The sequence below is a fragment of the Neomonachus schauinslandi genome, chromosome 2 (genome assembly GCF_002201575.2).
Source record: "Neomonachus schauinslandi chromosome 2, ASM220157v2, whole genome shotgun sequence".
In the NCBI taxonomy this organism is placed as follows: Eukaryota; Metazoa; Chordata; class Mammalia; order Carnivora; family Phocidae; genus Neomonachus; species Neomonachus schauinslandi.
The window spans coordinates 50,975,625-50,989,886 of NC_058404.1; the positions used below are offsets into that span (position 1 = coordinate 50,975,625).

Sequence of the window (14,262 nt, forward strand, 5' to 3'; positions counted from 1 at the left end):
ATTCTGCCCCTTCCAAGCCTTTATAGTGTCCAGCAAGGGACATTAGCCCATTTCTAGAACTTGCCTTATCTACGGCCCTAGTTTGCTTTTCTGATCCACTGTACATCTCGTGCATCTTCCCCCGATTTCTGAGGTCTATTGGTTATGCACTGGCCTTTCCAATTCTTAACCTCAGAAGTCCCTGGCTTTGTCAATCCCTTTGGACATGCTCCTGTGACATGATCTGGCATCCTTATGGGTCAGGACCTGATAATCACTCTCTGGGATCACACTCTGTGACTACCACTCCTTTCTCGAATCTTGCTGCCAAAAAAGATCAGCTGGCACCGCCAACTTTGAGCTGTAATATTCTATTATCATTGGCCTTAATAGTTTAGAAGCAACTGGATCCCTTTGCTCAGTCACAGCAAAGGCCTCATGACATCAGAGATATTGTCATACTGGAGGCACACACCTGGTGACTTTGTAGATACCAGCAGTCTTCCTAGGACATGGGACCACCAATAGACACTGCATTGATGTGGATGTGCTAAAAGGCATTTTGGAACAAACAAAAGTGCCAAATTCTAATTGACATTGTTTTTCAAAGTGTTAGAATATAAATTGAATTTCAAGGCAAAGGGAAGAAATTAGAATTGGAAGTAAAGAAAGTGAATCTGCAAGCAGAAATGAAATGAGTCAATCTAATTTCAAAGCCTGTCCTGAACCAAGGGTAAAATAACAAACAGTGTTTGTGAAAAAAGAGAATCTAATATTTATAAGGGGTTCAACATCTAAGGGATGATAAATTGCACTTGAGAGGAAACGCTGCATTAGATAAATTTTATCTTGACACTGAGCCCTTTAACATGCCTGTAGAGCTTGTCTCATACATCTGCTGTAGCCCACACACCAGCCTGTCCCTGCTAGTCACCGAAGGGTTATTTTGCTGAGAAAAATCTGTTTGATTTAGAAGCTGGAAGAAGGGAGCAGGGAGCTCAGAGATTGGAATCTAAATGAGTAGCAGAAAAATTTCAAATGCCACCATGGCAGGGAAAAGATGAACAAGTCTACGATAATTGACACCTCTTCTTACATCCAATTCCATTCTATACAATCTCCAAACACATTCTTAGCCTGGTTTAACATCATTTATGTCTGTTTGGCATCACAATAGAGAATGTGACAAAGAAAATTGAATCAGTGAAGTGCATTGGTGGGTGAAATTACCTGTGGAGATACAGACCCATGGTGATGGGACATGAGGTGGTCCTGTTTCACTCTGGGCCCTTAGTACCTGTAGTCCTTATGACTAAGCATTGATGGAGCAGGAAGGATAAGGAGGAGAGGACAGAGTCCCAGGTTGGGAGTATTTAGGTTGGGATGAGTAGTGAGTAAAGGACTAATTGATATCACATGTGTGAGCCTGTGTGTGTGCATGCGTACTTACTTACAGAGTGTAGATTGAAAATCCTGATCTAACAGGTAGGGTGCTCAGTTGTGGTCAAGTGAGGTTATGGCCAGTAGTTTCTGCTACAGTATCTCCTTTCTTTGCTTCGTGATTCAGCTTCTTTAGCTGGTGATTGACCTCCAGAAGGGACATGGAAGACAATGCACTTAAGGCAAATAATCCAAACTGTCCTTTTAGAATAATCCAGGTAAAGGGTGGACATTAACCAGTGTTTGTTTAATATCAAATATAATAGTTTTATATGAATGCATTTTAATTTTACATATAAATAATGAGATAATTGTGATATTTTCACACCTTATAGGTATTTACTTTGACTTGACACTATAGATATTAAATAGATCTGGATTCAAATCCAGTTGCTACCTTACTTTGGGAACTTTGAGTTCTTTGAGCCCCCAGTTTTATCACTTGAAAAATGGGGATAAAATCAACCTTAAAGACTTGTGGAGATTACATGAAAAAAATTTGTAAAGGGCCTAGAGCATATTAGGTGTCATTAAATTCCCTTTTCTCTTCCTACACTCTGGATAAATTAAATTTGATCTTTTTAAAAGAGAAAAGTGTTAGGCTAGATTTTTCTTTCAAAAAGTCACTTTTGGTTAGACCTTAAATATTTGACCAAGGCACTTAGTCCCAAATCTTCAAAATAAAAGTGATCCAAAATATAATTCTTTTGGAAATAATAGAAAATTTGAAGAAAAGTTTCAAGGATAGGAATAGTACAAAGAAACAGTACAAAGAAAATAGTACAAAGAAAACCTGAGTATATTTTATTTTATATGGATTTACCTATAGTTAACATTTTACCTTATTGGCTCTCTCATTCTCTCTCTCTTTCTCCATATATATATATATATATATATCTTTTTTTCTGAACCATTTGAGAGTGAGTGGCATACATCCCAGACCTTACCCTTCAATATTTCAATGTGCATTTCCTCTTATCCTACCATAATACAGTTATCAGGTTCAGCAGAGTTAACGTTGATAGAATAATTTTACCTAATTTACCATCCTAATTTCAATTCTGTCTGTCAACCCAATAATGTCTTTTTTTTTTAAGATTTTATTTATTTATTTGAGAGAGAGAGCACAAGCAGGGTGAGCAGGAGAGGGAGAAGCAGGCTCTCTGCTGAGCAGGGAGCCCGGTGTGGGGCTCAATCCTGGGACCCTGAGATCATGACCTGAGCCGAAGGCAGATGCTTACCCGACTGAGCCACCCAGGTACCCCCCAATAATGTCTTTAATAACACATTTCGTTTCTTCTTTTTCTGCTAGTATAGGATTGGTTATTGCATTGAGTTGCCATGTCTCCTTTAATCTGATTAACAAAAATTATATCTTACCATTTATTTAATCATTGATAAATGATATATATGGCTGGCTAATGTAGTTATAATTTAATTAACAGGGCAATAGAATAATCAACATAGCAACAATTTTAAACTCATCTACCCAGCTTTCCTGTCCTCTGTAATCTGTCCTCACTGTAATTATCTATATGCTACTCCCCTATGGAGGTAGCAACTTAATAGCTGGAAAAACACAAGCTTGTGGCAGGAGCTCTGGGTGTGAATTCTAGCTCTACTCCCTGTTGACTGCATGGTTTGTAACAAATTTCTGAGCTTCCAGCTTCTTCCAAAAAAACTGTAGCCACTCAATTAATAACTGAGGAACCAATAAACAAATCTAGTTAATAGGTTTGTTAGAAAAATTAAATGCAATCATTTGCCTAAATGAGCCCACAGAATTTCTTGGCACAGAGCAGTTACTCTGAAAATGTTTATTCCTTTGCCTTCCTCCTTGTCAGAGTCAGGTTGTTGCTACATTCATTTCTGCCTCCTTAGCTTTGCTCACACAGGCTCCTACCTCTGCCTTGTCTTCCCCTCTCTTTGAAGCCTGCCCAAAGCCAGAATATTTGCTAAGATTCTGCTCTACTTTTTTCTATCCTTCATGAAGCCATCATTAATCTCAGTACTGTCTCTACCTTTTAAACCTTTATGATCCTTTACTGAAATATCTTTCTTTGTAGTTCTTAACTAGCTGGGCATTCCACTGCACCACCGTTGACATCATCTATGATGTCATGAGGGTGGTGGCCATCAACATCGCAGCCCCCAGACTGCGCAGTCCCCAGGATCTCTTCAATGACTCCAGAGAGTTCTCTGTATAGCATTGGGGTGCTGGCTGGCTCAGTTGGTAAAGCATGCGACTCTTGATCTTGGGGCTGTGAGTTGAAGCCCCACTTTGGGCATGGAGCCTACTTAAAAATAAATAAGTAAAAAAAATAAAAATTAATAAAATTAATAAAAAGAATTGGTGTCTCATCTGTCGGCAATATTGACAATCTCATCATAAGTGATGTTTCCACTGTGCTTAATGTTTTTCTGCTTCTTTCTGTCTCTTGGCGGTTCCTTGAAGGCTTTGATAATCAGAGCCCAGGTGGAAGGTACCACTTCAATCTGGGCCTGTTCTGAATGGTCAGTTTCATTGTCATCCTCAGACCCTTCCCATTACCCGTTGCCTTGTCATCACCACCGATGACATCACCAACCTTTCTTGGAGACAGACCCAGGAGGCCCATCTTCAGGGCCAGGGCAGAAGTGGCACCGACTTTCCCATCGGTGCACCTCACGTATGCGACTTTGATCTCCTTGGGGTTGAACTTAGGCGGCATGGCGGAGGCTGCGGGTGTCGGATGAACCCGGATTCGGAAGGACTGAAGAGAGTTGCACCTAGGCGTCCTCCCAGCCAAAAGTTGAAAATGAATGAATGAAATCTTAGAACACTAACATTTAAGGGTCCCAATAAGGCCACAAACATAGAGAGAAGCTCTCACATAAAGAGCAGTTACTTAGCAGTGTTCTATGCCTGGCGCTTTCCCTGCGCAGTGAAGTGCATTCTCGCAGCAGCCTCCACGGGGAGATCGCCATAGTCCCATTTTGCAGACGAGTAACCTCTGGTGCAAGGTAACAGAGCTAGAGAATGGCAGAGCCGGATTTCGAACCCGGGGTTGGTTCCATACTTCCTTTTACATTGGATAGTCACCTATGCTGAAATTTATGTTAAAATATTGATTTTTGACCCATGAGTGACAAGTCCACATTAAGTTTTAGAGAAACGAAAATGGTAGTGGAGATGGGCGGATCTAATCTCTTTGTTCAACGTAAACTCATTTTTGTCCCCGTGAGTCAAGGTAGCCTATGGTTGACTCAGTGTGACTCAAAATGACATTTTTATGAGCTTCTGAGGTAGACTAATAGGTTGTTCAGAAACCTTTTACACACAAAGAGCTCAATAATTTCCCACTTTAAAAGTGTCACTAGCTGGGCGCCTGGGTGGCTCAGTTGGTTAAGCGACTGCCTTCGGCTCAGGTCATGATCCTGGAGTCCCGGGATCGAGTCCCGCATCGGGCTCCCTGCTCGGCGGGGAGTCTGCTTCTCCCTCTGACCCTCCTCCCTCTCATGCCCGCTGTATCTCATTCTCTCTGTCTCAAATAAATAAAAAAAATTTTAAAAAAAAAAAAAAAAAAAAAGTGTCACTAGCAGTTATCAGGTAACAACCGGCAACGGCCGCTCAACAAATAGGCATTTATGATGAGTGCTTCAGTGTGAGAAGCTGGACAGAACGACCTCTTGGGGCCCTCCCCATGGACGTAATCAATGTCATCAAAACTCAGGCTCAAGCGGAGCCCAGAGTAGAGCACTTCTCTCCTGTTTCGCCCTGTTATGCCACTGTTCTGGAGGAACACACCTTATCTCTCTAACTGGGAAGTTCTGTGAGGGCAGAGACTTGACTTTTCGTTCCTTTCCCAAAGCACTGGGCGCTGAGTTGAGCATGTAGTAGGTACTCAGTAAGCACTAACTGAATGATGACTTCAGGATTTTGTAACTCCAGATGCTTGTACTACAGAGACACTTAAAGCTGGGTCAGAGCAACAGGGGACTCTAAATAAATGATCCTTCAGAGCCATTATAAAATGGAAGGGGGGGAGGGGACTCCTCAGCGAAACTCCTCAGATGACAGTTACTGCTTTAGAGATCTAGAAGCCACTTTGTTATTGTCGTTGTTAAACATGGACTTGAGTAAACGAATAGGTCTCTTTTCTCAACTCTGAGTCTATTTTGGTCTCAACCCTGACAACGTGGTGACACAGAAATGAGCCTGTCTTTGTCCCTAATAAAGGACATTTCTTGAGTTAGAAACACTAATCAGTTTTAGCAGGTTTTAGAGATGTATGACCCAGCATCAACATTTTTGTAACCAAGACTACGGGCCACATCTTCGTAAAGAAGGCACAGCCAAATTGGATCACAAGATCTTCCTCCTACAGTACCTGATGGAATGAACAACCATATTAAAAAGTCAAAACAAAATAAAACACACAAAAAAAGTTTAAAAAAAAATGACAAGCAGCATTTAAACAAGAAAAAGTGTATTATTTAATTATTTATATTTGATCCTAGTTTTATAAAAGTCTTTTTTTCTGTCTAGTTTAAATATGCACAGAGGACTGCTGGGATGATGTGTACTTTAGTAAAAGGTGAAAGATTTATATGATCTGAAGAGAAACCAGAGTATTGTGCACTTTAATATTAATAATGATTTATTTCATGTGGTGGTGTTTGGGCTAAAACTTTACATTGGTATATTCTATGTTACTTGAATTCTTTGCTATTTATGCATTATTAAAAAGTCAATACATATTTTGAATGTAACATTAGCAACTTTGCAAGGTATTGCAAATTGAGACAATGTCCTCCTGTTCATGTATTCAGGTATTCATGGCCTTAACAATCAGCTTCACTTCTTCTTTTACTCTGGAGACTAGTCAGTGTTTGCACAGCTAATTCTAGCTATAGAATTTCTTATCCCCAGAGTCCTGCCCTGCAGCATTGCTATAGACTGAATGTTTGTGACCCCCTTACCCCACCCCCCAAAATCATATGTTGAAATTCTGACCCCCAAAGTGATGATATTTGGAGCTGAGGCTGTTGAGATGTGATTAGGTCAAGAAGGTAGTGTCGTCATGAATGGAATTAGTGACCTTATAGAAGAGACCCCAGAGAGATCTCTTACCCTTCTACCATGTGAAGACACAGTGGGAAGGTGAATGGCTAAGTATCAGGAAGTGGGCTTTCACCAGACATGGAATCTGCTAGGCCCTTGATCTTGGATTTCCCAGCCTCTAGAACTGTGAGAAACAAATTTCTCTTGTTTACAAGCCACCCAGTCTATGGTATTTTGTTAGAGCAGCCTAAATGGATTGAGACGGGTGTCCAGTCTGCCTTTAGGTGGACTTCTGGCCACCATTTTCTTTTTTTAAAGATTTATTTATTTGAGAGAGAGAGAAGAGAGAGAGAGCACGTGTGCACAAACGTGTGTGAGTGGGGAGGGGCAGAGGGAGAGAGAATCTCAAGCAGACTCACCGCTGAACACAGAGTCCTAAGCGGGGCTCAATCTCACGGACTTGAGACCATGACCTGAGCAAAATCAAGAGTCTGATGCTTAACCGACTGAGCCACCCAGGCACCCCTCTGGCCACCATTTTCTTAACGTTGGAGTTTTACATTGCTTCTGCTATGGATGGCAATTTTAACCTCTCATTACTGTTTTTCTACATAAATCTTTGTTCATAACTCTGATTACTTTTTAGGGTAAAATCGTAGGAGTAGGGTCAAGGCATATGACTTTTGTTTTTTAATGCTCATGATCTTATATAGCCAAATAATTTTCAAAAAGTCTATACTAATTAATGCTTTCACTAGAGGTATTCATAAAAGTGCCTCTTCCATAACTCTCTTACCAGCACTAATCATTTTTTGTTTGACATTTGTGTCCATCTGATAAGCAGAAATGATATTTAATTGCTGCTTTAATTAGCATTTCTATTATTAATGAGTTTGTTTTTTATATGCAGATTGAATTTTTTAAATTTCAGTGGAATTCTATAAGTGGGCAGACAATATGATCATATTTATGTTTTAGGACTATAATTTGGGCGAGGGTGTTGAAAATGAGTGGCAGGACGAGCCCCGAGGTCAGGGATACCAGAGAGGAGAACTCAGTGACTGTCAGGCTGGTAGGTGATGAGCTCTTTTTTTTAAATTAAATTTAATTTATTTAATTTATTTTTTATTATTATGTTATGTTATGTTAATCACCATACATTACATCATTAGTTTTTGATGTAGTGTTCCATGATTCATTATTTGCGTATAACACCCAGTGATCCATGCAGAACGTGCCCTCTTTAATACCCATCACCAGGCTAACCCATCCCCCCACCATCCTCCCCTCTAGAACCCTCAGTTTGTTTTTCAGAGTCCATCGTCTCTCATGGTTCCTCTCCCCCTCTGATTTCCCCCCCTTCATTCTTCTCCTCCTGCTATCTTCTTCTTCTTCTTTTTTTTTAAACATATAATGTATTATTTGTTTCAGAGGTACAGGCCTGTGATTAGCTCTTGAACCAAGCAGGCAGGGCAGGAGATCTGACAGCCCTCCACCTCCACCCCTGACTTCTTTTTAGGCTTCTGGATTCCCTGTTACGTTTTTTCACTTTGAAAATGTAGCATAGCAATAACGCTTTGGCCCAATTAATTTCATGATGTTTTTAATCTCCTTAAATTTGGGGGAAGACACTTCGCATCTAGAGAATTAATAATTCAGGAAGGAATTTGGCTGCAAGGTGACATATTTGTTCCCTATGACACCTATGTGGGGAAAAGTAGAAATGGATTCTATAGATTTACATATGATGAAGAAATACATGGATCCGCTATTGGCTTTTGTTAGTACTGGTAAGTCTCTTGGCTTTTACCTTAAAGTTCTTGTATGTTACATTTTTAGACTAGAGAAATGAAACATCCATAGTCAGGTTTTAGCCAAAGCAAACCCTGATGAAAAAAACGACCGGCCCTCTGTCATTCTGAGCTGAATTGTAATTCTTTGTTCTCTGTAGACTTCAGATAAAAGGATTCATGTGGGATGGTAGATAGGGTGGTTTTAATTTGGATCAACTGGACTTACTGCTGGCTTTTACACTAGCCATGCTGTGAGGCAGGTTCTTTGTTTTCAGCAATTATCAAACTAAGCCTAATTAAACTTGCTTTGCTTTGATGTACTGTAATGTTTTCCATAATTTTATATTCTGAACCATTTTCATAAGTCCTTGTTTGAAATCAAGGATAGGCTAGGGATTCATTTTATATCTGTCGTGTCATGATTTAGTGTATCTAATCAGGTTTTAAGATGCTTACTTTTGGTCGATATAATTCAACATTCTTCTTGTTGTGTTTTTGCAATTGGGACCCATGGAATTGTTTTTAAATACAAAATGCTAATATAATAAATACAATAGATGTATGTAGAAGGAAAGTGCCAACTTTCAATCCTACCAATTAAGGTAGGAGATCCTACATATTCTTCTAGCTTGTAAAATTCAATTGATTTCCCTTTTTGTTGTGTTGTTCCTCAAGGGGACTTAAAACACACACACACACACACACACTCACACACACACACCAGCTCATTTGGCCCAGTTGACTCTGTGTATATTTCTTTTGTGTAGATGGGTTAAAAGGGGGTATTTTGGGGCGCCTGGGTGGCTCAGTTGGTTAAGCGACTGCCTTCAGCTCAGGTCATGATCCCAGGGTCCTGGGATCGAGTCCCACATCGGGCTCCCTGCTCTGCGGGGAGCCTGCTTCTCCCTCTGCCTCTGCCTGCCACTCACCCTGCTGGTGCTCTCTCTCTCTGTCAAATAAATAAATAAAATCTTTAAAAAAAGTTAAAAAAAAAAATAAAAGGGGGTATTTTGTTGTTTTTTTTCTGTTCACAAGTTGTTCATTTCCCACTTAGTGGAACGTCCATTAGCTCTCTGGTGCTTTATGGGTACTAGCATAGAAGATGTGAATATTTTTCAAAGAGCATTTTTCTTCCCCATCAAATAGAAATATTTTAAAAACACATTTACTTCATTCATCTAGTCCCATGCTTGGGGTTCTTGTTGCCACAATGCCTTTGCTGCCTTTCAAAATGGACTTAACTGTTTTTGTTATTTTAGCCTAATTTCCTGTGGCTTTTAACTTATCAGTCGAAACGGGCGAAAGACACAAAACTTGATCAATCATGTTGGCCAGATCCTTCTTTTCAGCCTAGATGGGCAGGGGACTTTGCCATGAAGATCCTTTTAAACATTTTTGAACAGAGTTATGCCTCTCTCTTCAAGATTTGTCACGAAGAAATATTATTCTTATCTGTTTCTATGAAAATCAAGAAAACCTAGAGCTAAATTATTATCAATATTAGAAAACCTTTTTATTGTTGGGCACAATTTGATACTTTAAAAAACTTTGTGTTGCAGTATAGAACATGGAGAAATGTGGGTGCACAGTTCAGTGAATTTTCACAACCTGACCACACCGGTTTAATCAGTACTCACAGGGAGAGAGAACATTGCCAGGATCCCAGAACATCCCCCTCATGCTCCTAACCAGTCGCTGCTTCCCACAACTCACCCCCAGAATAACCACTTTCCTGACTTCCAACAACACGGGTTAGTTCTGCCTGCTTTTGTGCATTATATATATGACTTATGCAGTATGCACCCTTCGACGGCTGGCTTCTTTCCTTTAACATTATGTATGCGAGATTCATCTGTATTGTTGAATATAGTTGTAGATGTTCATCCGCATTGCTTTGTAGTTATCCGTTGTATGACTATACCACAATTGACTGTTGAAGGGCAGCTTTATGCGGTGCTGGGGGCTGGTGAGAAGGCAGTGGAAGAGGGGTCAAATGACTTTACATTTAATTCCTGCTCCAGTATAGCAGGAATTGTACACAGGTTAAACAGATTTGGTTCTAACCTCTAAGTGCTTGTTCATTCTAGATAGTAAAAACCTGGAGGACAGGGACTAGCTTGGTTTATCTTCCTCCTCCCACAAACTCAGTGCCTCCTACAAAGACACTCAAATGAAGGTTGATAGGATTCAAAATAGCTTGCCCCAGCTGAGAAGCAATAAAATGCAATTATAAGGATGTAAAACATGACACATGAGGAAAATAGTGTAGGAACTTCCAAGAGAAGAGATGGCTAAAGGATAGAGAAAGGGGAAAAAGATATAACACAAAACAACATAAGACAATGCTTATTTATTTTGCTATCATGTAAACGAACCTAATTAAGTAGAGTTTGTAAGGCATTAGTGAATCATCTAATAAAACGTATACATAAAACAGTGTTGGGCGCCTGGGTGGCTCAGTTGGTTACTCGTCTGCCTTCGGCTGGGGTAGCGGTCCCGGGGTCCTGGGATCAAGTTCTGAGTTGGGCTCCCTCCTCATCTGGGAGCCTGCTTCTCTCTCTGCCCTTCCCCCTGGCTCGTTCTCTCTCTCGCAAAATGAATGAATAAAAATACTAAAACAAGACAAAAACAGTGTTTTGTTGGGTATTTTCTTGTTCATTGAACAGTAATCTTCCTTGGTCTCCCATCTGATTATTTTAAATGTGTTTTGTTCAGGGGTGCCCTGGTGGTGCAGTCGGTTAAACGTCCTGCTCTTGGTTTCAGCTCAGGTCATGATCTCAGGGTCCTGGGATTGAGTCCCATGTCGGGCTCTGTGCTGAGTCTACTTGAAATTCTCTCTCTCCCTCTCCCTCTGCCCCTCCCACTCATGCTCTCTCTCTCTCTCTGTAAACTAAATAAATAAAATCTTAAAAACAAAAAACAAGTGTATTTTGTTCAATTCACATGATTTTTTTTGAGCCCCAAAACAGCAATTGAGCTGAATAAACCCATAATTGTATAAAGTTGACATTCATCACAGCCATGTAAATGTTTGGTATTTCAGCCAATTTTGCTTTTCTAGTTTGTTTTTGTATCAGGCTTCACTGTGGATTCTACAAATTCTGGTTTTTCTTTTTTAGAGCACATCATAACTTTTTATTTTTTCATTTCTTTTATCGACTTGATTGAAGTTGCTCCATAACCTCAATCATCTGTACACTAACATATGAATAATTGTTGCTATGTCTCAGGAAGGGGTAGTAAGATAATTGTAGAGCTAATACCAGTGCCATAAGTAAATAATTCATTAAAACATACAGTGCCTATTTGGATATATTGTTGCATTCTACTAGCAAAAGCGTCTACTACTTTATTGGAGACTCATTTTGATTAAAAACATTAAGATGGCCCATTCATTCTGGTAGATTCAGACAGTTAATAATTTGGCTGCTCTAGGAATTGACCTCAAGGGAATGTGAACAAGTGATCGACACGAAAGAAAGGCAGGTGGAATTTGATTTGGTTGACCTCTGATCGATCTTCGTGTGTTAGTTGCTAGAGCGGCCATACAAAATAAAACAGGCAGTGGCTCACACGATAGATATTTGTTTTCTTGCAGTTCTGGAGGCTAGAAGACCAAAATGGAGGTGTCAGCCGAGCTGGTTTCATCTGAGGCTTCTCTCCTTGGCTTGTAGACGGCTGACTTTTCCCTGCCTCTTCACATGGCCTTCCCTCTGTGTGTGTCTGTGTCCTTAGGTCTTCTTCTTAGAAGCACAGTGGTCAGATTGGATCACAGTCTCCCTAATGACCTCATTTAACCTTAATTACCTCTTTAAAGACCCTATCTCCAAATACAGTCACATTCTGAGGAGATTTTGTGGGGCTAGGACTTCAACATATGAGTTTTGGTGGGGAGATATTTCAGCTTGTAACACTCCGTTGAAGACAATACTTGAAACTGATATGAAATACTCAGATCAGGCACATCTCATACTCCTTCTATGGCTCTCTCAATGCTGTCACTGCCTGGGTCCTCAGCTGCTTGTTCTATCTCAGCTGCTGCTCTGGCCTCCTCCCTCCGGGGCTGCATGGCTCCATCACCTGGGGTGACCAGTCTCTGGGGCCTGCTGCACAGCCAGACTGACCAGTCACCACCCTGGTTTTCTGTCCTCTTACCCTCCTATGGGACATGGATGAGATGCTGGGGGTGGGACATAAGATCTCATTTCTGGAGCATCAGCCAAAGGGACTGAAGATGCAACCCAGAAATTCAGAAGAGTTAAGTCCCAATTGGGGGGAACTTTGACCAATGGAAGGAAATAAAAGATGGGAAGGAGCTGGGTAGATGAATTACTGGTCCTTGCCACTTCCCATGGATGGTGCCAAGCCATAGTTTCTCTAGATTAGCCTGTCTAGAGACTGGCCCAGTGGGTACATCTTTTGAGTAGTCAGTTTTTATATTTTCACAGCTTGTAAATTGGTGCCCAGTGCTGTAACACACAGGGTCTTCCAGTGCTGCCCATCCCTCCCAGCCTCACATCCCTTTTATCTCACTCTCACTGCTCTGGGACTGGACCTGTCAAGTGAAACATTAGGACTCAATCCTTGCCTCAGACTCTGCTTTCTAGAGAATCTGGGCCAGGACAATATTTACCCATTATAAAAATTTCTCCCTAATTAGAGGGGTAGGAATAAATTTGAAGATAGAGACTATTATTCTTCAATATTTATTTATTTTTTTAAAAGATTTTATTTATTTATTTGACAGAGAGATACACAGGGAGAGAGGGAACACAAGCAGGGGGGAGTGGGAGAGGGAGAAGCAGGCTTCCCACTAAGCAGGGAACCTGATGTGGCACTCAATCCCAGGACCCTGAGATCATGACCTGAGACGAAGGCAGACGCTTAATGACTGAGCCACCCAGGCGCCCCAATTCTTCAATATTTGTTATAGAGCATTTTATCACTTTTCTTGAGATCTTACTAGTAAGGGGGAGCACAATAAAGCTATGACAAATTGCAGTGAACAGTGACAAATATTGACTCAATAGCACATCTAGACTTACGTAGATTCATCAAGTGGACTCATCTGCTTTACTAAATAATTTTTTATTTTAGTTTTTATGAGAAAATGTGTTTGTAAGATGAACAAGATTATTTCTTAAATTACACCTTTATCTGTGACGAATAATGTGTTTTTCTTTCTAGCAGAGTCCATGTTGCTATCCATGAGATCATGTCATGATGGAGGAACGCTGTGAATAAAATTTCTTGAACTATTGAAAAAAAACTCATCAGAGGAGCACCTGGATGGCTCAGATGGTTAAGCGTCTGACTCTTGATCTCAGCTCAGGTCTTGATCTCAGGGTCATGAGTTCAAGCCCCACATTGGGCTCCACGCTGGGTGTGGAGCCTACTTGAAAAAAAAAATTAAATTAAATTAAATTAAATCTTTAAAACATACTCATCAGAAAATTTTACTTTCTTCAAAATCTCAAACATTGAAATATAATGTCTGACTAATTATTTTCTAAAATTACTAAGTATCACTAATATTTGGCCACTTGGAAGAATTTCCTTTAAATTCTAGTTTTTAGAAAGTAATTTTTGAATTCCTCAGATAGCTAGTATATAGTAAGACCAAGGTCTGTCTGCTTATGTACCCATATGCAAATAAAGTTCCTTGAACTAATGGGTTAGACTCTTGTGCAAACTTTCTTTTTTCTTTTTTTTAAAGATTTTATTTATTTATTTTGACAGAGGGAGACACAGCGAGAGAGGGAACACAAGCACGGGGAGTGGAAGAGGGAAAAGCAGGCCACCTGCTTGTAAATTGGTGCCCAATGCTGTAACAGGGAGCCCGATGTGAAGCTTGATCCCAGGACCCTGGGATCATGACCTGAGCCGAAGGCAGATGCTTAATGACTGAGCCACCCAGGCGACCCTTGTACAAACTTTCTGATGCATTGAGTGGCATTAATAAATGGGCAGGAAAAGCTGTATATCTGATAAGGGGTTAATATCCAA

At 40.4% G+C, this 14,262-nt stretch overlaps 1 pseudogene; it reads right to left on the reverse strand.

Moving 5' to 3' along the window:
- Positions 1–3,488: 3,488 nt before the first annotated feature.
- On the reverse strand, positions 3,489–4,130 carry LOC110588428 (annotated as a pseudogene).
- Positions 4,131–14,262: the final 10,132 nt, after the last annotated feature.